Here is a 26332-nt window from a genome sequence, read left to right as displayed (position 1 = left end):
AATTATTAGACTTCCAAATAGCTATGGAATGTTTTGACTTCTCTCTTGAGCTCTAATCCCAAATATTGAATTCTGTACTGGATCAACTGGCAGAACCAAACTGATGCAGCTTGCAGCTGGGCCTGGCAAAGGCACTTTTCTCCAACTGGAACAAGACCCAGAGCAGCCACAGCTTCACTCTTTTCTGAAGACTCTACAGAAAAGGAAATTGTGACAGAGGGAGATAGGAAAGAAAAGCTGGGGCAAGAAAGAGAGAGAGAATGATGCTTAGATGGGCATTGGCTCCCACTCAGCGCTCAAAGCTTGGATTCCTGCTAACAGTTCAAAGTTAATCTAGAATATGTGAATTTGTCATTCTCCCTCCCATCCTTTAGTTCTTCTCTCTGGGTACCATGTTTATGTCAGTTCATCTTTTGATTCACCTGAGTTCCAAACATCTACACAGCTAGTTCCTTTCCAGTTTTACCTAACCTGTATGTTTTCCATTATATCTTCTTCCATCCTTAGACTTAACCTTGGTTTCAGTTCCTGCTGCAACTGGCCTGGGCTGTTACGGTAGTGCTGTGTAACCATTACCCCCTAAAGATTCTAAAGATTCTCTAAAGATTCTACTTCTCTATGCCATTTTCAGAGGTCTAGTCTTATCCAAACACTTCCTGTTTATATGGACATATTTTAATAAATGCACAAGTTCTGAGAGGTCTCAGGACAAATAATTAAAACTATAAGGGTTGAAAATAATATAATGCTAAAAAATCTGGCAGGCAATTTCCTAAAGTAAGGTCAAGCCCTGTTTCCAGGTGCCAGCACACAAAGGGTTAGTATTATAAATATTCTTTCTATTGAATAGTGTACTTCTCCTAGCTATAAACAAGGGCCATTTATTACTATAGTGTGTGTGTGTATATATATATATATATATATATATATATATATATATATATATATATTTTTTTTTTTTTTTTTTTAATGTTGTAAAGATTCTTTGGTGATCCAGGAGAGAAAATCTGGGAAAAGATCCACCAGCAAATAAAAGATTTTGTTTGTTGGGAAATAGAAATGTGTACCAACTAAAGAAAGTCTAAGTAAACCAGGAAAGCATGTTATTCTGCAGAATAAACTAGAGTCTAAAGTCTTAATGTGACAAAAGGGAATAGGGGAGGGTGTGTGTGTGTGTGTGTGTGTGTGTTCCCAGCTAAATAGAAGAGCTCCAATTCTTCAAAATGACCAACTTTGAGTAGGAAGAAACCAAACTCAGAGTACTAAGCAGGAATTCCAGAACATAAGAAATCAACGTTAAGACTGTTCTTCCTAATTAACAACGCTAAACTCTGTAAACACACTTTTCACTGTTGAACTTGGCCAGTATATGGTGCCTAATCACCATATATTGAAGACTGTTCTTTCAAAGAGGAGGGGCATCAAGGTCAGTCGTACAAACTTCTGGGACTTCCTTCACGTTCTTGGAGAATGATGCCAATCACAACAGCGCCATTTACATAGAATATAGTATGACTGTCCCCCTGGAGTTGTGTAAAAAATCTGTTAATGAGGAGTCAATATCATGGGCCACTTCCTAATTCCCACATCCCCTACCCTGCAAAAGAACCAGGAAATGCCCCTAAATAAGCATTTGTAAAATCAGAAGCCCCCTGCTAGTGAGAGAGAAGCAAGACAGGAATCTACGATTTTGCTTGTATTTTTCCCATGAGAAGTTTTAACAGTTTTGGTGATCTAACATTGTATATCCTTCTCCCAACATCCCACCTCCTTAGTCTCCTGGCTCACAGTCCATCCGCCACCTCCCACCTCCACCCCACCCAGCCACATTACACCATCAGTCATCTCCTTGAAGGCAATCTGTCTTATTTACCTTTGCTCTGGCACTTGTGTAATACTGTGTAAGTGAATCAATAAATTAATGTGATGGTTCTCAAAACATGAGGTTAAAAATAACAAAATATGGTATTAATTGGACATAAATTATATTTGTATAAAAGTATTGTTATCCCAAATATAAATTTCAGAATTAAGTAGGAGAATACATACACCAAAGGACATGCACTTTTCTCTATCTGATTATATCCAGCTGACCCCTGTCCACACTTTAACTCAAGTCTTCCCAATTTCCTTCTTGCCTTTTATTATTATTTTTTTTACTTTTTTAGCTATTAGTTTTATTTTATTTTATTTTAATTTTATTTTATTTTTAAACTTTACATAATTGTATTAGTTTTGCCAAATATCAAAATGAATCCACCACAGGTATACATGTGTTCCCCATCCTGAACCCTCCTCCCTCCTCCCTCCCCATTCCAGCCCTCTGGGTCGTCCCAGTGCACCAGCCCCAAGCATCCAGTATCGTGCATCGAACCTGGACTGGCAACTCGTTTCATACATGATATTTTACATGTTTCAATGCCATTCTCCCAAATCTTCCCACCCTCTCCCTCTCTCACAGAGTCCATAAGACTGTTCTATACATCAGTGTCTCTTTTGCTTCTTGCCTTTTAGACTCAGTGTTTAAACATCTTTCAATGCCTCCAACACTCCACAAGCTCACTGGTCTTTGTCACTCTACAGGCAATAGAAACATTTGCCCCTTTTACCTTCTTAACACTCAGGTCTTAACTTGAAGATGATGTCCTAAGGGAGGCCACTTTTGACACCTTGTTTATTACATCCCTTATTTGTTACAGCCCTGGACAACTACATTCCTTCCTGTGTAAACATGCTATTAACATATTTGGCATCAATTAAGCTATTTTGCTGTACAACCCCACACAGTTCATTATGTAGTAGATAAGTTTCCAAAAACATCTAAAAAGAAAATTACCTTTTCCAAGTGAAGAGCATTGTCATCTCAAGGATTAAGTTTTCTTCATTTTTATTGCGCCTCTGTTGGCAGTACCTCTTCACACTTTGTTTCTCTGCTCTAGAATCTTTCTCTCAGTTCATTAGTTATGCACAAACTAGACTTCAAAGTATTGGAGGAATAGCTATTGAAATAAATATTTCAACGAATCCTTTTGTGTTAATGAATGACACATTATTTAACTTTTGTGTAATGATTCTTTGCTAAACAACCCACACATACCTGGGATGTGATCTGTCCTTTCACTAAGAATGTATCAACGTTTCATTTTTGCAGTGATGACATTCAGATTCAGTTTTCCCTTTTTAAAGTTTTTTTTCTTCACTCTGACATTGCCAATATTGGAGTTGCCACTAACAGATTTTTCAGGAGTCAGGATGAAACGATGTGTGAGAGAAAAAAAAAAATTATGTGATAGGAAAGTTTGACAAAGTGTTTTAACTAAGCAGAGGCTGAAATTAGAAGGTGGTTGGTTATATGAGACATAGCTAAGAAGACATGACATAAAATATGCAGTGATACACAGAAACCCTGTTGAAATAAGAGATCATCACAAGGAAAGGTATAGCAGTTTTTCCATGAAAAATAAAAAATTAAAATATCAGAAGCTTTTCTAATTCAAACCAGAATAATAATAATGCATTCATGACTGGAACAAGGGAAAGATGAATGGAGACTTATCCCTTTGTAAACTCCATGCTTCCCTGGTGGCTCTGGTGAAAAATCCACCTGCCAATGCAGGAGACACGGGTTCGATCCCTGGGCCAGGAAAATCCTACATGCCACAGAGCAACCAAGCCCATATGCCACAACTTCTGATGCCCGCAAGCCTAGAGCCTGTGCTCCACAGCAAAAGAAGCCACTGCAATGAGAAGCCTGCACACTGAAAGTAGAGAGTAGCCTGAGCAGCAATGAAGACCCAGCACAGCCAAAAATAAATAAACAAAGCAAGGTGGACTGCTGAAGCAACACTTGCATTTTTATACCTATTTCTAAAATCCTATGATCAAAACCATTTTATTCCCTATGTTAGGGAAGTTTGATTCATTCACCTTTGAACTCTACCAGCTCCTCAGAGAAACAAACAAAATAAGTCCTAATACATTTCATATCTTTGCAGCCACAAACATGAAGAGAATATGTCCATGACACGTGATGAGAAAAATAGGTGACTTCTATTTGGAGGAAGAAAGAGCAAGTCATCTCAAAATACAGGTGAAGGCAGAAGTCATTTTTGAGGACTGTATACAAAGAAGCCAGGGACAGAGAAGAAACCATTAAAAGGCAACATCTTGTCTCCTACTAGGTACTGATTTATTATCAGTGCAAAGGAAGAAGTGCTGGTTGGCTTTCTAGCACCACTTACTGCAACTCCCCAGGAGATCCTTCATCTGCCACCCAGGAGCTGACTTGGTCTGCCCTTGTTTTATTTATAAGATCCAATGAGATTGTAGTCAAACTAATATGACTGCAGGGTTCCTAAGTCCCTTGGCACACAAACACTTAGATCTTTTTCATCAGAAACATGATCAGCTCAACTTCTGGTGGTTTCGCTTTTTCCATGTCCGTGACCCAGAGGGCAGAGTCAGCCAAGGTGATGTGACTCTCCTAATGCTGGTGTAATTTAGTTTGAATTTATAAGATGACAAGAAACCCAAGATAGATCTCACAAGAGCCTGTTACTTTGTCTCAGATTGATGTGTATTTTAGTCGCTTAGTTGTGTCAGATTCTTTGCTATGCCATGGACTGTAGCCGGCCAGGCTCCTCTGTTCTCCAGGCAAGAATACTAGAATGGGTAGCCATACCCTTCTCCAGGAGATCCTCCCGACTCAGGGGTCAAACCTGGGTCTCCTGCATTGCTGGCAGATTCTTTACCATCTGAGCCACCAGGGAAACCCCTAGGATGACATGTCCAGCTACAAATTGGAAAGTTAGCTGGCTTATATTTTGGTTGGTCCTCAACCAACCAGTATGACTAATAATTGTCACTAAAATGAATTATTTCTCCAAGGTCTCACTACGTCGCTTGTCTAAATCATGAGATTTAGAAAGCCCAAGAGTAGCTGTCTGGTTGATGACTGTTACCGACATGGGCAGTGCCTTCATCATGCACAGAGATGCTTGGTGATCTCTAGTTTCAAATCAGTGCTGACTTAAGCCTGGGAAAAAGCTGATCAGACAGTTTTAAAGGTCAAAGCAGAAGAATAGCTAGCACCCTCAGAAAGAGTCAATATCAACTATATAAGAATGATTCCAGTAATGCTACATTTACGGATTCTTAGAATCAACAAATGACAGTTAAATGTTATTCCTGTCGGGGCTGTTTCACTGCATTGGTCACAGAGATTCTGACTTACTAGCTGAGTGGGATGTGAATCTACTACTTGGCCAGGGGAAAATGTTAAATTGTAAATGGAAGCCTAACTCTAATACATGTGGATGCTTCTCAAATGACCCTGTAATGTGGAAAGGCTTTCTCCCCTTTCTTTGTCTGCAAGGTGATAGCCCTGCATGGAGCCACCCATTGCTTTCTGAGTGGGCCTCTAGCCTGATCACAAGGATGTATAAACAACTTGTGTATCAGCTCTGAAGTCTCTTTCTCAGTTCAGTTCAGTCACTCAGTCATGTCCAACTCTTTGCAACCACATAGACTGCAGGACACCAGGCTTCCCTGTCCATCACTAACTCCCAGACCTTGCTCAAACTCATGTCCATTGAGTCAGTGATGCCATCCAACCATCTCATCCTCTGTCGTTACCTTCTCCTCCTGCCTTCAACCTTTCCCAGCATCAAGGTCTTTTCAAATGAGTCAGTTCTTTGCATCAGGTGGGCAAAGTATTGGAGCTTCAGCTTCGGCATCAGTCCTTCCAATGAATATTCAGGACTGATTTCCTTTAGGATTGATTGCTTAGATCTCATTACAGTCCAAGGGACTCTCAAACATCTTCTCCAACACCACAGTTCAAAAGCATCAACTCTTCAGTGCTCAGCTTTCTTTATACTCCAACTCTCACATCCATACATGACTACTGGAAAAACCATAGCTGTGACTAGAAGGACTTTTTTTTGCAAAGTAATGTCTCTGCTTTTTAATATGCTATCTAGGTTGGTCAAAGCTTTGCTTCCAAGGAGCAAGCATCTTTTAATTTCATGACTGCAGTTGCCATCTGCAGTGATTTTGGAGTCCAAGAAAATAAAGTCTCTCACTGTTTCCATTGTTTCCCAATCTATTTGTCATGAAGTGATGGGACTGGATGCCATGATCTTAGTTTTCTGAATGTTGAGCTTTAAGCCAACTTTTCCACTCTCCTCTTTCACTTTCATCAAGGGGCTATTTAGTTCCTTTTAGCTTTCTGCCACAAAGGTGGTGTCATCTGCATATCTGAGGTTATTGATATTTCTCCCGGCTATCTTGATTCCAGCTTGTGCTTCATCCATCTCAGAATTTCTCATGATGTACTCTGCATCTAAGTTAAATAAGCAGGGTGACAATATAGGAGTATATCAAGGTGACAGCCTTGATGTACTCCTTTCCCAATTTGGAACCAGTCTATTGTTCCATGTCCGTTTCTAACTGTTGCTTCTTGACCTGCATACAGATTTCTCAGGAGGCAGGTCTGGTGGTCTGGTGTTCCCATCTCTTGAAGAATTTCCCACAGTTTGTTGTGATCCACACAGTCAAAGACTTTGGCATAGCCAATAAAGCAGATGTTTTTCTGGAACTCTCTTGCTTTTTCTATGATCCAGCAGATGTTGGCAATTTTATCTCTGGTTCCTCTGCCTTTTCTAAAACCAGCTTGAACATCTGGAATTTCATGGTTCATGTACTGTTGAAGCCTGGCTTGGAGAATTTTGAGTATTACTTTGCTAGTGTGTGAGATGAGTGCAATTGTGTGGTAGTTTGAGCATTCTTTGGCATTGCCTTTCTTTGGGATTGGAATGAAAACTGACCTTTGCCAGTCCCTTGGCCACTGCTGAGTTTTCCAAATTTGCTGGCATATTGAGTTCAGCTAGAGCAGTATAGAAACCTCCTGAGATTTCCCTGGTGGTGCCGTGGATGGGAATCCACCTGCCAGTGCAGGTTTCAGTCTCTGGTCTGGGAAGATTCCACATCCTGAAGAGTAATTAAAGCCCATGAGCCCACCACTGCTGAGCATGCATGCTGCAACTACCAACACCAGCACACCCTAGAGTCTGTGCTCTGTAACAAGAGAAGCCATTGCAACGAATAACCCGTGCACCACAATGAGGAGTAGCCTGTTATCACTGCAACTAGAGAAAACCCACGTGCAACAAGGAAGACTCAGTGCAGCCAAAAATAGATGAATTAGAAACCAAAAACTCCTAGAGTCAGATCTTCAGAAGTCATATAAATAAGGGATTCTTTGATCAAACTAAATGCAAACCAGATTCAAAGGATCAAGGGGAAATATACAAAGTTAGTTAATCTATTTCAGATCCAACGAACATCTGTGGTTATTGTCAGGAATATGCCTGCTATTTTTCACAACAAGCCTGTCGGGTAGCTTTTATTATCTCCAGGTGAGAAAAGTTCATCTCATCCACTGGTTAAGGAAGAAGGTACAGAGCTGAGATGCCAACCCAGTGCTGTCTGCCTCCGAAGATTTATCTTTCCATTAAGAGCTGTTGTTTCTCTGTTAAAGGCAAATTTAAAAGAAGACTGGCAGAATAATGCTAGCAGTGTTAATGGAAACATTAATTACAGTTACTGTTGCCGTTGCTCAAACTCATTCTCCACCCCACCTCTGTGATGATGGTGCTGTTTTTTTCCCTAATTTTCTAATCACCATATATAAAAAAATCAAGGCTCACAAAAAGGAAATGATATACTCAAGTCCATGAACAAGTCACTGACAATGTTGTCATTCTGTTTCCATCACTAAATCTCTTCTTACCTCAATATTCTAATTAGTAAAAAGAATAAATGATCTCCCCTCCTCCTACATCAGTGGTCAGGGAAGAAGCCAGGAAAGAAATTCAGCATCCTTGTTTCTCTGTCTAAATGTTTTATCGACAAAACCATATCTACATGCTTGAATTCAAGCTAGGGCAGAAAAAAAACCTCAAAAAGAGCAGGAAGGGTGTGGAAAAAGCAGCTCATTTTCTCCTTTCTCAAGAAAAAGGAACAATGGCATTGATTCATTTGGAGGTAAAACTGGAAAATTCAAGAACTATGGCATTGACAGTTGAACTCTGTTTCCCACTCCGCCTTGTCTGCCGCTGGCAATTTAGGGCAGAAACTGCCCCATGAAACATGATCCCGAATTCAGGGCAGGGGTGCAAAGCTACGAAAGACCACCTCCCCCCCGCCCGCCCCCACCACACACACACTTTTAAATATTCAATTGCATTCTTTATTTCTAATTCATGGAAAGGAATCATCTGGGTATACTGATTACCTTGGGATTTGCAGAGTATTCTGCCAGAAACGCTATAAGCTTATTTCCAATGTACCCTCCTGGACAAATCAGGAAGTTTCTAGTCCATTCGCCCTATTCTAGAGGATCTGAGCACCTTTGTGTTCAGAGCAAAATCATTCTAGCAAGTTTCCATCTGTGGGGATAACTAAGCAGTGGGTATAACAATCTGGAATTTAAGAAACACAGTATCAAGACTCACACTGGGTGGACACTATATGATTTTTTTTCAAACTTCCAATTTGCTCACCTGTAAATGGGAATTTTAATATTATTTTCATAAACCATGGGAAGAATCTAATGAAACTATAGATAGGTCTCCAACATGAAATGAATGTCCATTAACCTTCCTGACATATTCTATACACTCGGATGTATCCTTGGTGGCTCCATACTCATTACAGATACCTACACCCTATTTATCCTTCGGATCTCAACTCAAATATCTTTTCCTCAGAGCAGCATTCCTTCTCTAAATAAGCTCACAGTAACACTTTACTGCGCTTTGTGGTCTGCTGGCCAAGTCCTAGAGCAAGAAAGGCAAGCTTCCTCCTCCATAATCACGTGTGGGCACCCAGCATCGTGTACACACATGTGTAAGATATCACACACACACACATGTGTTTGAAAGTGAAAATGTTAGTCACTCACTTGTGTCTGACCCTTTGCAACCCCATGGACTGTAGCCCACCAGGCTCCTCTGTCCTTGGGATTCTCCAGGCAAAAATACTAGAGTGGGTTGCCAGGACCTTCTCCAGGGGATCTTCCTGGCTCAGGGATCAAACTCAGGTCTCCTGCATTAGAGGCAGATTCTTTATGGTTTGAGCCATAAATGCAATCCTGATAGAATTCTTCAAAGTTTAAATTCCACTCTATCCTACACACACACGATGTAAATCTTGATGACTGCTGACTTGGGGTCTGGGGTGTATGTGGGATGAAAGTGACTGGCATCCATGGAGTGTATGTGTGTGGGTTTGGGAATATTCCAGCCCTGCACTGATGCCCATTGGAGAATTAAAAAGTTAACCTGGATCCCACGTGGCCCCCAGAGTGCTTCTGTTTGTATAATAATTCTTTTTGTTGTTTACTCACTAAGTTATGTCCGACTCTTCTGAGACCCCATGGACTATAGCCCGTCAGGCTCTTCTGTCCATGGGATTTCCCAGGCAAGAATACTAGCGTGGGTTGCTATGCCTTCCTCCAGGGGATCTTCCCAACCCAAGAATCGAACCCCATCTCTTATGTCTTCTGCATTGGCAGTCGGGTTCTTTACCATTAGTGCTGCCCGAGAAGCCCACTGTCTGAACCCCACTGTGTGCTGTGCTGTGCTTAGTCACTTCAGTCGTGTCTGACTCTTTGTGACCCTATGGACTGTGGCTCGCCAGGCTCCTCTGTCCATGAGATTCTCCAGGCAAGAACACTGGAGTGGGTTGCCCTGCCCCGAGCCCCGCTATAACCATATACTATTCCCTCTGTCACACCACCCTGGCTGTAGAGCAACTTCTTCCTGTTCCTTAAACATACTGAGTTTGTTCCCCTGTTGTCTCTTCTGGAATACCGCCTGTTTCTGACCTTGTATCTGCCTCCTTCTGACCTTGTATAGCTAGCTGCTTATTATTTAGGTCTCAGACTGAAAACATACAAACAAACCAAAAAAACACCTCCCATCCTATCTAAAACAGCCTCCACCTCAAACCATTATCACATTATCATATTTTCTTTTCTTTATACCAGTTATCTCAGTCCAGGCTGCTATAACAAAATACCAGACTTTAAGCAGCCTATAAACAACAAACATTTAATTCTTACAGTGCTGGAGGCTGAGAAGTCCAGGATCACTGTGCCAGCAGATTCCATATCTGATGAAACCTGCTTGCTCATTGACAGCTGTATGGTCACTGTAATCTCACATGGCAGGAGAGGGCAGGGGGGCTCTCTAGGGTTCCCTTAGCAGGAGACATAAGAGACATGCGGTCTGTCCCTGAGTTGGGAAAAATCCCCTGGATGGAGAGCCCAGGAACCCACTCCAGTATTCTTGCCTAGGAAATCCCATGAGCAGAGGAGCCTGGTGGACTATAGTTCATGGGGTCCCAAAGAGTTAGACTGAAGCGACTTAAGCACAGGAGTACTTGAGGGCACTGATCCTATTCATGAGGGCTCCACCCACATTACCAAACACCTCCCAAAGGCCCCACCTCCTAATACCATCACACCACACATTACATTGTCATTTAGTCACTAAGTTCTGTCCAACTCTTTGAGATGCCATGGACTGCAGCACTCCAGGCTTCCCTGTCTTTCAATATTTTCCGGTTTGCTCAAATTCATGTTCACTGAGTCAGAGACGCTATTAAATTACATTATATATAGCAAAATATACAGCATTATATTTTGCGTATGAATGTTGAAGGGAGCAAATAATCAGTCCATAGCAGCAATTATCACTATCTGAATTTATCTTGCCTCTTTATTATTTATTTCCTATACCCTTTTGAAAACATAAGCTTCATAAGACAGAATTGGTCCACAATAAATATTTAATGAATAAACAAGTGCTTGGCTCCACTAACTCTGCTGTACACACATCTTGTGGACTTAGACATACAGTGTGCCAGTAACCAGGACTGAGCCACAGAGATATTCACCTACATCTTCTTCCTAAGGTTTCTCTGTTTTTTTCTTTTCTTTATATTTTTGGAAGGAGGAAGCAGGCAGGGGTTCAATACTTTTCATTCATTCATTTATTTATTTGGCTGTGCTGGGTCTTCCTTGCTGTGAGCAGGGTTTCTCCAGTTGCTGTGTGTGAATTTCTCATTGCAGTGGCTTCTCTTGTTGAGGAGCATGGACTCTAGGGCAAGCGGGCTTCATTGGTTGTGGCGCACAAGCTTAGTTGCTCTGTGGCATATGGGATCTTCCCCAACCAGGGATCAAACCCATGTCCCCTGCACTGGCAGGTGGATTCTTAACCACTGCATCACCAGGGAAGTTAGTTTTTCATTTCTTTAACCAGCAATTAAAGGCTAGAACTCAAGTCTTGGGTTTCTGTCTGCACTCCATTGTGTTACAGCCTTGAAGCCATTTGTTCTTATTGTTACTTTAAACAACATTTGAAGATTCAGAGCACTGAGATAGTTTTCCCTTACCTTGTGCAAAGGCATAGAGAAATTCACTCTACCTGTCCCTCTCTCCTGGAAAAAACCCTTACATAGCCTACTTCAAGTGCAAGTTACTTACCTGCCAGTTCCTTAATTCTTAACCCATCTGCAGGTTTAACGTCATGCCTCTTTTCCATGCAGAAAAGACTATGTCTTACTCATCTTTCTATACCCACACACACCATAGGAATGAGCATATAGTAAGTATTCCACAATATTTTTTAAAACAACTAAACATAGTTCAAAAAATTATTAAGCTAAAGTGCTAGTCTCTCAGTCATGTCCGACTATGTGCAACCCCCTGGACTGTATAGCCCACTGGGCCCCTCTGTCCCTGTAATTCTCCAGGCAAGAAAACTGAAGTGGGTAGCCATTTCCTTCTCCAGGGGATCTCACCGATCCAGGGATCAAATCTGCATCTCCCACACTGCAGGCATATTCTTTACTGTCTGAGCCACCAGGCAAGCCCCTATTAAGCTAAAAGAGAGAGACTAAAAGGGAAAAACAAGTCCCTCCCCATAGGGGAAAAATAACTCTCTTGGATGGAATGAAATTTACTGAATCAAAATATATATAACCAGTTAGACAGAAAAAGCCTTCCACAAGATCAAAATTACCTCCCAAAGGATATAATGAATGTTTTCATCTTGGAGTCACTTCAAACTATACTGAGTAATCTAAAACACGCAATTATAAAGTCCTGTAGAAATAAAACTCTGGGGTCCAAACAAAGATGCTGGGCTTCTGATTCAAATCCAAGATGGGCCAGCATTCACTGCGTGTTAATCTCCTCAAACTTCAGATTCCACATCTGATAGCACTTACCTGTCTCCCAGGGCTGTCAGGAAGTGGATGAGTCGTGTCTGCAAAGCACATGAAGACTTTACATAAAAGGTGTTCCAGAAGGCCAAGAAATTCATCTTGGCATTTGTTTCCATTGGAAAATTCCTTCAAGTATAATAGGAAAAAAATTCCACATATGACTCACTAGGTTTTGACCCTTTGTAAATTTTAAAATCAAAAGATCTTTTAGCTTTACAATGTAAATCTAATTATAGATAAAGGTTATAGGAAATTCTGCAGCACTGTATAAGGCCAAGGGCTCTGGTAATGGCCAGCCTGAAACACCGGCATATATTGTCTCTAATGGCTGTGAACATTCATTGGAAGGACTGATGCTGGAGCTGAAGCTCCAATACTTTGACCACCTGATGTGAAGAGTTGACTCATTGGAAAAAACCCTGATGCTGGGAAAGACTGAGGGCAGGAGGAGAAAGGGCTACAGAGTATAAGATGGTTAGATGACATCACCAACTCAATGGATGTGAATTTGAGCAAACTCTGGGAGATGGTGGAGGACAGGGAGGCCTGGCATGCTGCAGTCCATGGGGTCAAAAAAATCGGACATGACTGAGTGAACAACAACAATGGCTGAAGGAGGATCAACTCTTTATTCTTTGCTGCGGTTTCAAGCAAAGGACCGATGCTTACATAAGAACATAAATATCACCAACCATCCTATAGACCCATGAAAGACACTGCAAGGAAAACTCCAAAGGGGATTCCCTTGTGGGCAGAGTGGATAAACTCTGTCATTTATATTCTCCACTCTATATGACTGACGGAAACCAATCTTATCTCTAAAAGATGATTGTTATGAGAAAGTTTTTTCAAGTCTTTTTAGACTTCACATCAGGAAAAAAAATGCTGTCATCTGTCCTTTCCTTCTGAGTCTAATTCTCTGAAAAGAACAAGGTCATAAATCATTTAAGCGTATGTACAGAGGAGAATATAGTTTTGTTACATTTCAAGATAAGACTTTTTCTTTAGTTTCCCTTCTGTTGTATTATATAGAAGAAGATACAAAAAATTGTTTTTGAGTATTTTTTAAAAATATGTTTTTCTACAAAAACCATGCTTGCATCAAATTTATATTAATGATAAATGGTAGTGGGTTAATAGTATGAAAATTCAGAATGAAGGCATGGAATCAAAACATTTAAATTCCATCTCTGTGACTCCTATCCCACTAAAACATATGATTTTTATCAAGTTATAACATCCCTTAGTTTCCTCATCAATTTTAAAGGAGAATGTATTTGATCTAATGCATTTGATCATTTGTGTGGTTAGTTGGTGATGGACAGGGAGGCCTGGCGTGCTGTGATTCATGGGGTCACAAAGAGTCAGACACAACTGAGTGACTGAACTGAACTGAAAGATTAAATAAAATAACTTATCAGAAAGCATTAGTAAAGGGTAATTTATAATATTTTAAACAAAACACACAGACATCATTAATACTCCTGACATCTGGATCACTTCATTCAATAATTATTCTTGTCATAATATATCAATCAGAAAAATTGTATCCAATTTCTGCCCTTTTGAAAGAAAGGACCATTTTAATTACAGTCATTGTGATCCTATCTTAATTTTTGTGTTGTTCAATATTTTGATTCTATCTTATTTTTATCCCCAAATTTGATATTATTATTGTTTTATTCAGTCAATATTGGTTTGCTGTGCTGTGCTTAGTTGTGTCCCGCTCTTTGTGACCCCATGAACTGTAGCCCATGAGACTCCTCTGTCCATAGGGATTCTCCAGGCAAGAATACTGGAGTGGGTTGCCATGCCCTCCTCCAGAGGACCTTCCCAACCCAGGGATCGAACTCAGGTCTCCCACATTGTGGGCAATTTCTTTACTGTCTGAGCCACCAGGGATGCCCAAGAATACTGGAGTGGGTAGCCTATCCCTTCTCCAGGGGAACTTCCCAACCCAAGAATCGAACCAGGATCTCCTGCACTGTAGGATTCTTTACCAGCTGAGCTGCCCAGGAAGCCCCCAGTATTTGTTTAAGTTAACCTAAAGTTTACCAAATGATTTGCTTGAGTTCCAGTTTAGTCTCAGACCTCCCCTCAGAGATCTTTCTCTTCTGCCTCATAAACTGCCTCAGGAACAGTGATTCTCCCATTGAAACAGCATCAGAAAACCTGGAAATGTGGATATAACACAATTATAACCCACTCAAGAGTTTCTGGGGCTTTCCAGGTGGTGCTAGTGGTAAAGGACCCACCTGCTAAGGAAGGAGACATAAGAGACACGGATTTAATCCCTGGGTAGGGAAGATCCCCTGGAGGAAGATACGGCAACCCATTCCAGTATTCTTGCCTGGAGAATCACAGAATGGACAGAGGAGCCTGGCAGGCTAGAGTCCATAGGGTCACATAGAGTTGGACACGACTGCAGCAGTGGCCATAGGACTGGAAAAGGTCAGTTTCATTCCAATCCCAAAGAAAGGCAAAGCCAAAGAATGCTCAAACTACCGCACAATTGCACTCATCTCACACGCTAGTACAGTAATGCTCAAAATTCTCCAAGCCAGGCTTCAGCAATATGTGAACCATGAACTTCCTGATGTTCAAGCTGGTTTCAGAAAAGGCAGACGAACCAGAGATCAAGTTGCCAACATCCGCTGGATCATGGAAAAAGCAAGAGAGTTCCAGAAAAACATCTATTTCTGCTTTATTGACTATGCCAAAGCCTTTGACTGTGTGGATCACAATAAACTGTGGGAAATTCTGAAAGAGATGGGAATACCAGACCACCTGATCTGCCTCTTGAGAAATTTGTATGCAGGTCAGGAAGCAACAGTTAGAACTGGACATGGAACAACAGACTGGTTCCAAATAGGAAAAGGAGTACATCAAGGCTGTATATTGTCACCCTGCTTATTTAACTTATATGCAGAGTACATCATGAGAAATGCTGGGCTGGAGAAGGCACAATCTGGAATCCAGATTTCTGGGAGAAATATCAAATAAACTCAGATATGCAGATGACACCACCCTTATGGCAGAAAGTGAAAAGGAACTAAAGAGCCTCTTGATGAAAGTGAAAGAGGAGAGTGAAAAAGTTAGCTTAAAGCTCAACATTCAGAAAACTAAGATCATGGCATCCAGTCCCTTCACTTCATGGCAAAGAGATGGGGAAACAGTGGAAACAGTGTCAGACTTTATTTTTCTGGGCTCCAAAATCACAGCAGATGGTGACTGCAGCCATGAAATTAAAAGACGCTTACTCCTTGGAAGGAAAGTTATGACCAACTTAGCATATTAAAAAGCAGAGACATTATTTTGCCAACAAAAGTCCATCTAGTCAAGGCTATGGTTTTTCCAGTGGTCATGTATGGATGTGAGAGTTGGACTGTGAAGAAAGCTGAGCACCGAAGAATTGATGCTTTTGAACTGTGGTGTTGGAGAAGACTCTTGAGAGTCCCTTGGACTGCAAGGAGATTCAACCAGTCCATCCTAAAGGAGATCAGCCCTGGGTGTTCTTTGGAAGGAATGATGCTAAAGCTGAAACTCCAATACTTTGGCCACCTCATGCAAAGAGTTGACTCATTGGAAAAGACTCTGATGCTGGGAGGGATTGGGGGCAAGAGGAGAAGGGGACGACAGAGGATGAGATGGTTGGATGGCATCACCGACTTGATGGACATGAGTTTGGGTGGACTTCGGGAGTTGGTGATGGACAGGGAGGCCTGGTGTGCTGCAGTTCATGGGGTCGCAGAGTCAGACACGACTGAGCGACTGAACTGAACTGAACTGAACTGAAGTGACTTAACACACACACGTTGATCAGGAAACAGTGTCATTGTCGCCCTGGAAGCTTATTGAGGCCTTTGCTGAACTGTCGCCACCCCAAATAGGCCAGATCTCCTGTGGCACTTTCTCTTCAGAGCACTAAATTAGGTTCCCTTATAATTTGCTGATGGGAATCTTCCTCTTACCCTGTTGTAACATTCCTCAAACATGATATTATTTATGCCATGTCCATCTTCCCTGTCATACTGTAAACTCAATGAAGGCAAAGACCATGATTATTTTTGTTCAAAACTTAATATGCATGATGAATACTAAATATACATTTGTTGAAAAAAAACAATAAAAGCAAAATATAATAGGTTTCTACCCATATTTTATTTCCAAACTTTCCTCTGAGCGTCAGACCCAAATGTAGTCTACCAAACATCACCACTCAGGAATCTTGATACAGCTCTAAGATAAAACTCTCTTATGGAGGAGTACAATTTTACTATGGGGTTAGCTTCTAAAGAAAACACAAAAGCCACAATCAAAAATAGACAAGAGTGCCCTTATAAATACTTAAAGCACAGTGATAATCCGAGACACTGTCTCTCAAGTAAAACCAACACAGCACCTAGGGCTTATTGTGGAACTTTTCAGAAAGCAGGTAAGATAAATAATATTTATTTATTGACTACATCAAGTTGTACATTTGGATGTAGTCAGGGAGCAGGGCAAACCAAAGAAACATAATCGTATTGCCAAAAAGGAAGCATTCCAAATTCCTCATGCCTTCTAATTATGCCTGTCTAGAAAAACCTGTCATCAGCTCTAAAATGCTGATTTACATCCTAATTATGCATTCACTAAGCCCAACAACATGACCTGGATATTTTCTAGTTTTTCATTTGGACCTAAAGGACACAGTCCCCATTAAACAATTAGAAATGCAAACCACTATGGTGAAACTGCTTCCAGGCAAACAAATATACCCGGAAGCAACCCATCAATTTTGGAGACTTGTATTTAACTGTGAACGTTGTCTTCTATTACTGGAAACCACTTAAGGATCCTCTAAAGTGGGTCTCTTAAGAAGAGGATATTTCCTCTTACAGAGACAACTCTGTGATTCCTACCTTCTTAAGGTTCTCTTGAAAGACTGACCAAGGCTTTAGTGTTTTGCTGGTTAGGACAGAGGTGGAGTAGGAGCTATGGAAATATACTTTTGTCAGAAAGAGCACCTGGTATTCATTCAAAGTAACTATTTTAACCTGATTTTTTCTATCATGATTCATGAATTTCTTTCATTCAGTGGATTTATGAGCTGGCACAGCTCCAGGCCCTGGGTCTAGGGAGATAAAATAGAGTAAGTGGGAACAAGAGTATATCATTCTCTAGTGGAGAAGAAAGAAAATAACCTTATAGATGATTATAGCACAGCAGCAGCATGAAAAAAAGAATTTCTCATGCCTTTCCCTGGTTATACATTCATCTTAAGGCATTTCTTCCATAAAATGTCTATCGTGAATCATAGCTGAGAGACTCATGAGGACCATTTTCAGGCCCACCATGGAAGGATGCTGTGGTTGTACACCGCACAAAAGTGTGACATCTAGGGAGATCATTCCCGTCATGGACATATCTTGACATGGACATATATGAAGGCTGAGTCCCAAATGTATTCAGACGTGTCTCCAGTCACTTCTTTCCTGTGCTTCTACTTGAGAAGTCCAGTTCCTTTCATCCTGTTAGATTCAAATCATTTATGGTTGTTTACCCTGGGGGTAGGTCAGGAAGATCCACTGGAGAAGGGATAGGCTACCCACTCCAGTATTCTTGGGCTTCCCTTGTGGCTCAGGTGGTAAAGAATCTGCCTGCAATGTGGGAGGCTTGGGTTCGATCCCTGGATTTGGAAGATCTCCTGGAGTAGGAAATGTCAACCCATCCCAGTATTCTTGCCTAGAAAATCCCATGGACAGAGGAGACTGGTGGGCTACAGTCCATGGGAACTGCAGAGCTGCACATGACTGAGCACGCACACACACGCACACACACAAGCTTTCTCCATCTCTTCAATCCCTCTGTTTGAGTCTTCCTGCTGCTATTGGCTTTATAGGGTATGCTGGGGGCTGGGGGGCTGGGGATGGGGCGTGGGAGGTAAGCAGACAAGCGTATAGGTACAGGTAAGTGTCTGGCTAATATCATTGTCTGTGGGGCTCCAGAAAACTCCCCCAGCGTAGAGCTATTTAAGTTACCTAACTTTTTTCTTTTTTAATCTTAAGAACCAAACAACTCCTTGTAATTCCCAGACAGGTACTAACAGCAACCATCATCCCATTTCACTTTCCCACAAAACAAAACTGAACAAAATAAAACCAAAACCACACATCTTTCTCTTTACTTTGTATATGCTCCTTGTCAGAAGATGATGACAAGATAGCAGAAACCCCAGCATCTAACCAGCACCGCCTTCTGTGCTGCACACGTGTAAAACTCCTTTGATCTGCAGCTGTGGCTGCTATTTCTAGAGTTGGCTCTGACTGAGGAATTCCTAGTAAACCCAGAACTTTCACTCTAGAGAAGCTGTGCCAGACTGTCCCAGCAGTCCCTCTGGTCTCCCAGCTGCCCACGACTCCCCGTGGAGTGGGACTGCCCTGGGTCTGCCCAGGATTCATCTGTCTCTACTGCTTGTGGCAGCTTTGCAGCAATTCACTAAGAGTCAGGGAGCAGCCACAGCTCTTTTGCTTTCTTGCTTTTCTATCCCTCTGTGCTAAGCTGCTTTGGTCGTGTCTGACTCTTTGTGATCCCTTGGACTACAGCCCACCAGGCTCCTCTGTCCATGGAATTCTCCAGGCAAGAATACCGGGTTGCCTGCCTGCTCCAGGGGATCTTCCCAATGCAGGGTTTGAACCCATGTCTCCTGTGTCTCCTGCATTGCAGGTGGATCTTTTACTAGCTAAATCATAGGGGTAACACTCTAGGGATGGGTTAAACAGGTATAGGTAGAAACGTGAGTTTTGTAAGCACCTTTCTGGAATACATACAGTTTCTGTCTCCCAAATTACCTCCCTTGACTCAGTAAAAATCTTAAGACAACAACAAAGGAAACAATAGTGTGTAATTGTATTCATTCCCCCGAGGCCTATAGTAAAGGATCAGAAATGATGACCTTAGTCACCTGAAGCAAGAATAATTCCCGGGGCTCAGTTAACGACCTCATCCCCATAGGACTGGATCCTCAATAACTAGAAATCCCAAGCCGTATAAACTGCACAGCCTGGGGAAATGGGAGAAAGGAGAAAAACATTATCCATGATCTGGATTTGAAGGACCTTAAACCACCTTGCTTCTGATTTCAGGATGGTCACTGCTGTGCAAACCCTCCTGCATGAGCAAAACTGTTTGAAAAACTATCCCTTTAAGGTGTGATTGATTTAGTCATAAATAAATCCTGGAGGGAGTGTCCTGCTTTTTGCCAGGATGGTCAGCTCACACGAAGAGCATGTTCTTTCACACGGAGATATTTGATAGGCCCCAGCACTGGCTAGAAAATGTAATTTGCTCAGTGAGGCATGTCCATTCCTTTCTTCTGATGACTCCCCTACTCCTTTTACCAATGCGCCAGCCCCTCCCCTCTCGGGATCCATCTGGACTTATTCACAGAGGGCAATTAGTTTTCAAATTGGTGATCATTTTTACTATAAAGAAAATACACGGGCCAAACAGCCACGTTGATTCAATTATAGAAATGATATCTTTTCCTCCAGTAATTCCTCATTAAGTAATGATAAGGCTTCTGATCCCCTGGAGGAGGAAATGGCAACTCACTCCAGTATTCTTGCCTGGGAAATCCCATGGACAGAGGAGCCCATGGAGCTACAGTTCAAGGGGTTGCAAAGAGTTGGAGACGCCTCAGCAACTAAACAACAACAGCAAGGCTCACCGAGACTTTCCTGGATACCAATAATTCCCTAGTCGTCTTCCATGAACCATTTTTCTTGGTATTTCTCTTTTGAGAGAAGGTTAATCTTTATCAGTAAAGTTTCCTCTGAGAGGACATTGGTGCTCATCAGTGTTATCACACTGGTGAGTCTGATTTTCATCAAGAGCTTTTTAAGATGAATAGCCTCTGGGTTTTCTATAAACACCCAAATGCACTAATGTGAAATATTGCTGAGTGGGTCAGGGATCAAAGTGTGTTTCCATTTCTGCCAGCCTGCCACTGTTCTTTCAATTACTGCTCCTGCCTTCAGTCCCAGTTCTTAAGGTTTGTGTCCTATTGGCAGAGGGAATAGCTATTCTTATCTCCGCAGGAGTGGAGTGCAGTCTGGCTCCTTCAACTAGATAACAAGTGCAAATGATTATAATTTCTCAAGATACAAATTTAAACTTTGCTATATAGCTAAGTGCATGATGAACACAGTTTTTTTATTGCTCAACCAGAGAAAAGAGTACTTTGACAAAGCACTAGAAAAATATGAATACTAAATAATGGTCTATAAGAAGCATGTGTTTTTGAAAAGGAGAGAAAAAGGCACGAACAGTGACATAAGTTGTCTCCAAATAATCCTCCAATTTTCAGTGCAGACCACTTCTGTTGCTATATTCTACTAGGGAATATTGTTACGTGCATGTTTGGACAGGGCTTGAGTCACACAAGGAGAGGGGTGTTTGTAAGGATAATAATACAATAATGTGTGCTCATTCATGTCTGACTCTTTGCAACCCCATGGACTGTAACCCACTGGGCTCCTCTGTCCGTGGGATTCTCCAGGAAAGAATACTGGTGTGGGTAGCCATTCCCTTCTCCAAGGGATCTTCCTGACCCAGGGATCAAATCCTGGTCTCCTGAATTGCAAGCTGATTCTTTACCGTCCGAGTTACCAGGGAAACTCAATGACACCTGTAATGACCCTATTTTGCTGTAAGGTCACATTCTGAAGTCTTGGGTGGGGAGTTGGGGGGTGGGGCATGGGGTGGGGACTAGAACTTCAATATATAAAATCTGGAGGGCTGGATTTCAGTGCATAACAGATTGTTAAAAATCTCTAAATTCCGGCTCAAGTTCCGAATTGTACAAGTTTTTCTTAATAATCCAGAAAAACAAACCATAATTGTTTTTGGAAGCCAAAAATGAGGAGTAGGTAAGCTAAATTGTATTAATTAGTTACTTGCAATAATAAAGTTACCAGGTCATGCCTCTTCTCTTCGCCGCTCTCTTTAGAGTACAGAGACTCGCCAGCAGGTTCACTCACAGGTCTGGGTCCCAACTGTCCTTTTGGGTGGTGCAGCCACAGTTGTTAAAATCCTGCCTTCCTCTGCTGCCCTATGCCCCAGGTCAGAACCTGTCTCTGCTGCTCTGAATGACCAGAGACTTTATTTTATTTAATTTATTTTGTACTAACTGAATCACATTCCTAGATGGGTTTGTTTACTGTGTGCGCATTTTTTTTCTTGAGCTCCAGAAATTGGAGCAGCTTGTAAAGCACACAGTGGTAGGTGCTCCAACACTGTTTAGTGGTGACATGAAGCTTTAGGTTGTGCAACTAACAGCTTTATCTGGGGCCTGAGTACGGTAGAAGCTTTTGTAACTTCTGTGTATTACACCGAATGTGTGCAAAGTACTGTGTATCCAAAAGATTCGTATAAACGCTACATGTTCTTTGTTTTTAATTTTTGTATATTTATTATTTATTTTTGTCTGTGCTGGCTCTTTGTTGCTGCACACGGGCTTTCTCTAGTTGCGGCGAGCAGGGGCTACTCTGTGGGTCTGCTGCCCAGGCCTCTCACTGTGCTAGCTTCTCTTAATGCCGAGTAGGGGCTCTAAGGACTCACTGGCTTCAGTAGCTGTGATGCATGCGCTCACTTGCCGTGTGGTGTATGGGATCTTAGTTCCCAGACCAGGAATCAAACCCCTGTCCACTGCATTGGCAGGCAGATTCTCAACCACTGGATTACCAGAGAAGTCCTCTAGGTGATCTAACAGTTGATGTGATCAGATGGGGAAGAGTTGAGATGCTTTCTTAGCTGGGTAGAGGCACTGGTGAGGAATTAGAAATGATCCTTGGTTCATCTCTTTTCAAAATATATCTGCTGCAGAAGTGTTGAAGCATGTTATTTTAAGAGAGGCTTTAGCTGTTATTAAAAGAATATATCTTTAAATGGAATTTGGTAGTATACCCAAGTCACTCAAAGAGAAGATTAAGGTTTCTTTACACAGTCTGAGCTCAAGGCTCAAAACCTTCAGTGTATCTTCATTCTTTACAGAGTCCATCACAAAGACAATTCAAGTAGGGAAAAGATGTACACAACCTGGGAGGATTTTGAATGTTCACATTTCCTTAACATTTGGAAATAGTTTTTACTCAATCTGATAGAAAAGTTACAGTGACCCAGAAAGAATTGGATATTCACTTGAGTTTTGAATGAGAAATGAAGTACCAGGACATTTCATTATAGCCACGGGCTCTAGATTCATTCTGAACATGAACTCTTTGATTGGTTTCTTTATGAGCACACAGCCCTGGTGCCCTTCTCTGTACACATCTGATGAATGGGCACTGTTCCCACCCAGAGAAGATTCCTCTAAGTGTCTTCAGTGACTCCTGGTCTGAAGATGGCAATTGCTGAGCCACGTCTTGAAAGTATGTGATAAAGAAACAAAACAGTATAAGCCTTCTCCACGTATGGACACCTTTTGTCTACTGAGGAGAAGAACTGTGCCTTGGAACTGATTTTTTGGATTATCAGTGTTAAGAAGTTCTCATGGGTTTCCCTGGTGGTTCAAAGGTTAAGAATCTGCCTGTCAGTGAAGATGCATGGATTTAAACCCTGGTCCAGGAGGATCCCCCATGCCTCAGGGCAGATAAGCCTGTGAGCTACAACTTCTGAGCCCCAACTACTGAAACTGGTGGGCCTTAGAGCCTGTGTTCAGAAACAAGAGAAGATACTGCAATGAGAAGCCTGCACACCACAACAGAAAAAGCTCACAGGCAACAACAAACACCCAGCACAGCCAAAAATAAATAAATAAGTAAGTAAAATAAAATTTTTTTAAAAAGAAGCAAATTGAATTCCTAATAAATTAGAGAGTAACTTTTGAATCTACATATATTGCAGTTTTGGAGTAGAGCCCAAGAGATTTTTAATAAGTAAATCCTGTAACTAAAGTATAGGGTGAAAGATGATTATATTATGTTCCCCCCACAGATAAGACTTATAACTATTAATATGTTATAATATGTGAATATTGTATGTAGGATCTTCTTTAAAAGAGTATATGGATTGGATTTACACTTAGTATGCTTAGTGTTAAAGCCTATGAATGCTGAAGATGAGTGGGTTAGAAGTGTAAAGAAAATAAGTGATATACCAATATATAATCCAGTCATTTATGACATCATCTCTGAATGTAGGTAAATCTATTTTTTATTTAGCCCACTGGAAGCTTAGGAAACATGATCTTCCAAGCATTCTTCAAAACATAAAATAATTACTGTTAAAAAAATACCTTACTTGTCACTTTTGTTTATAAAGCATTTACACTGTTTCATAATTTAATAAATACATGATAGAAGCATTGACTTTTATGCTTAAAAAAGACACTCAGTTCAGTTCAGTTCAGTCACTCAGTCATGTCCAACTCTTTGCAACCCCATGGACTGCAGCATGCCAGGCTTCCCTATCCATCACCAACTCAAACTCACATCTATTGAGTCAGTGATTCCATCCAACCATTTCATCCTCAGTCATCCCCTTCTCCTCCTGCCTTCAATCTTTCCCAGCATTAGAGTCTTTTCAAATGAGTCAGTTCTTTGCATCAGGTGGCCAAAATAAGGAGTTTCAGCTTCAACATCAGTCCTTCCAATAAATATTCAGGACTGATCTCCTTTAGGATTGAAGAGTCTTCTCCAAGACCACAGTTCAAAAGCATCAATTCTTCAGCACTCAGTTTTCTTTATAGTCTAGCTCTCACATCCATACATGACCACTAGAAAAGCCATAGCTTTGATTAGATGGACCTTTGTTGGCAAAATAATATCTCTGCCTATTAATATGCTATCTAGGTTGGTCATAGCTTTTCTTCCAAGGGGAAAGCATCTTTTAATTTCATGACTGCAGTTACCATCTGCAGTGATTTTGGAGCCCCAAAAAATAAAGTCTCTCACTGTTTCCATTGTTTACTCATCTATTTGTCATGAAGTGATGGGACCAGATGCCATGATCTTGGTTTTCTGAATGTTGAGTTTTAAGCCAAATTTTTCACTCTCCTCTTTCACTTTCATCAAGAGGCTCTTTAGTTCTTCTTCGCTTTCTGCCATAAAAGTGGTATCATCTGCATATCTGACATTGCTACTACTGCTACTGCTAAGTCGCTTCAGTCGTGTCCGACTCTGTGCGACCCCATAGACGGCAGCCCACCAGGCTCCCCCGTCCCTGGGATTCTCCAGGCAAGAACACTGGAGTGGGGTGCCATTTCCTTCTCCAATGCATGAAAGGGAAAAGTGAAAGTGAAGTCGCTCAGTCGTGTCTGACCCTCAGCGACCCCATGGATTGCAGCCTTCCAGGCTCCTCCATCCATGGGATTTTTCAGGCAGGAGTACTGGAGTGGGGTGCCATTGCCTTCTCCGATATCTGACATTAGTGGTCACCTAATCCTCTTCTGTTACAGAAATACCTCATTTTATCATGCTTGGCTTTGTTGCACTTCAAAGATGCTATGTTTTTTGTGAATTGAAGGCTCATGGCAACCCTGTATCAAACAAGTCTATTGGTATCATTTTTCCAACAGCGTCTATTCACTTCTTGTCTCTGTGTTACAATTTTCACTGTTTCACTAGTATTATACTTGTTATCGTGATATGTGATCAGTGATCTTTGATGTTACCATTGCAATCATTTTGGAGCACCACTAGCCATGCCTATATAAGACATTGAACATAACTGATAAATATTGTATGTGTTCTAACTTCTACCAACTAGCCATTCCCCCATCTCTCTCCCTCTCCTAAGTCTTCTCTGTTTCCTGAGAAACAACAATATTGAAATTAGGGCAATTGACAACCCTGAAATGGCTTCCAAGTGTTCAAGTAAAAGGAAGAGTCACTCATCTCTCACTTTAAATCAAATGCTAGAAATGATTAAGTTGAATGGGGAAGGCATGTCTCATAAAGCAAGAGAGGCCAAAAGCTAGGCCTCTTGCACCAGTTATCCAAGTTGTGAATGCAAAGGGAAAGTTCTTGAAAGAAATTCAAAGAGCCTCTCCAGTGAACACAAATAATAAGAAAGCAAAACAGCCTTATTGCTGATATGGAGAAATTTTGAGTGATCTGGATAGAAGATAAAACCAGCCCCACATTCCCTTCAGCCAAAGCCTAATTCAGAGTGAGGTCCTAACTCTCCTCAGTCCTATGAAGTCTGAGAGAGGTGAAAAAGCTGCAGAAGGAGAGCTTGAAGCTAGCAGAGGTTGAAAGGAGAGGTTATGGAGAGGAAGATAGCCCTCTCCATAACATTAAAGTGCAAGGTGAAAAAGCAAGTGCTGATGCGGAAGTTGCAGCAAGTTATACAGAAGATCTAGCTAAGATAATGAATGAAAGTGGCTACACTAAACAACAGATTTCCAGTGTAGGCAAACCAGCCTTCTATTGGAAGATGATACCATCTAGGACTTTCATAGCTAAAGAGGAGAAGTCAATGACTTGTTTCAAAGTTTCAAAAGATAAGCTGACTCTTTTGTTAGGGGCTAATGCTGCTGGTGACTTGAAGTTGGAGCCAATGGTCATTTACCATTCCAAAAATCCTACAGGACTTAAGAATTATCTACTCTGCCTGTGCTCTATGGAACAACAAAGCTTGGATGACACCATGTCTGTTAACAACATGCTTTACTGAATATTTTAAGCCAACTGTTGTGATCAACTGCTCAGGGAAACGATTCAACATACATTGCTTGTTGACAATGCACCTGATCACTCAAAAACTCTAATGGAGACAAAATAAGATTCATATTTTCATGCCTGCTACCATACTACATTGGAGCTTCAGCTTCAGCACCAGTCCTTCCAATGAACATTCAGAGTTAATTTCCTATAAGATTGATTGATCTCCTTGCAGACCAAGGGACTCTCAAGATTCTTCTCCAGGATCACAATTCAAAAGCAGCAATTCTTCTGCACTCAGCCTTCTTTATGGTCCAACTCTCACATCCATACATGACTACTGGAAAAACCGTAGGTTTGACTCTATGGACCTTTGTTGGAAAGTGATGTTT

At 41.4% G+C, this 26332-nt stretch overlaps 1 long non-coding RNA gene across 1 annotated transcript in view; it reads right to left on the bottom strand.

Annotated features, from left to right (window-relative positions):
- Positions 1 to 1380: 1380 nt before the first annotated feature.
- The window catches only part of LOC129636301 (uncharacterized), a 63926-nt gene continuing 38974 nt past the window's right edge, over positions 1381 to 26332 (bottom strand). Inside the window, exons 2-5 of the long non-coding RNA XR_008706861.1 lie at positions 12298 to 12420; positions 3098 to 3228; positions 2837 to 2999; positions 1381 to 1523 (exon numbers count right to left, since the gene is read on the bottom strand). This is a non-coding gene — a long non-coding RNA (uncharacterized LOC129636301). The remainder of the gene's footprint in view (positions 1524 to 2836; positions 3000 to 3097; positions 3229 to 12297; positions 12421 to 26332) is intronic.

This window comes from Bubalus kerabau, chromosome 21 (assembly GCF_029407905.1).
Source record: "Bubalus kerabau isolate K-KA32 ecotype Philippines breed swamp buffalo chromosome 21, PCC_UOA_SB_1v2, whole genome shotgun sequence".
Taxonomy (NCBI): Eukaryota; Metazoa; Chordata; class Mammalia; order Artiodactyla; family Bovidae; genus Bubalus; species Bubalus kerabau.
The sequence above is the reverse complement of the archived record's forward strand: the minus strand, read 5'-3'. Positions and strand labels throughout refer to the sequence as shown.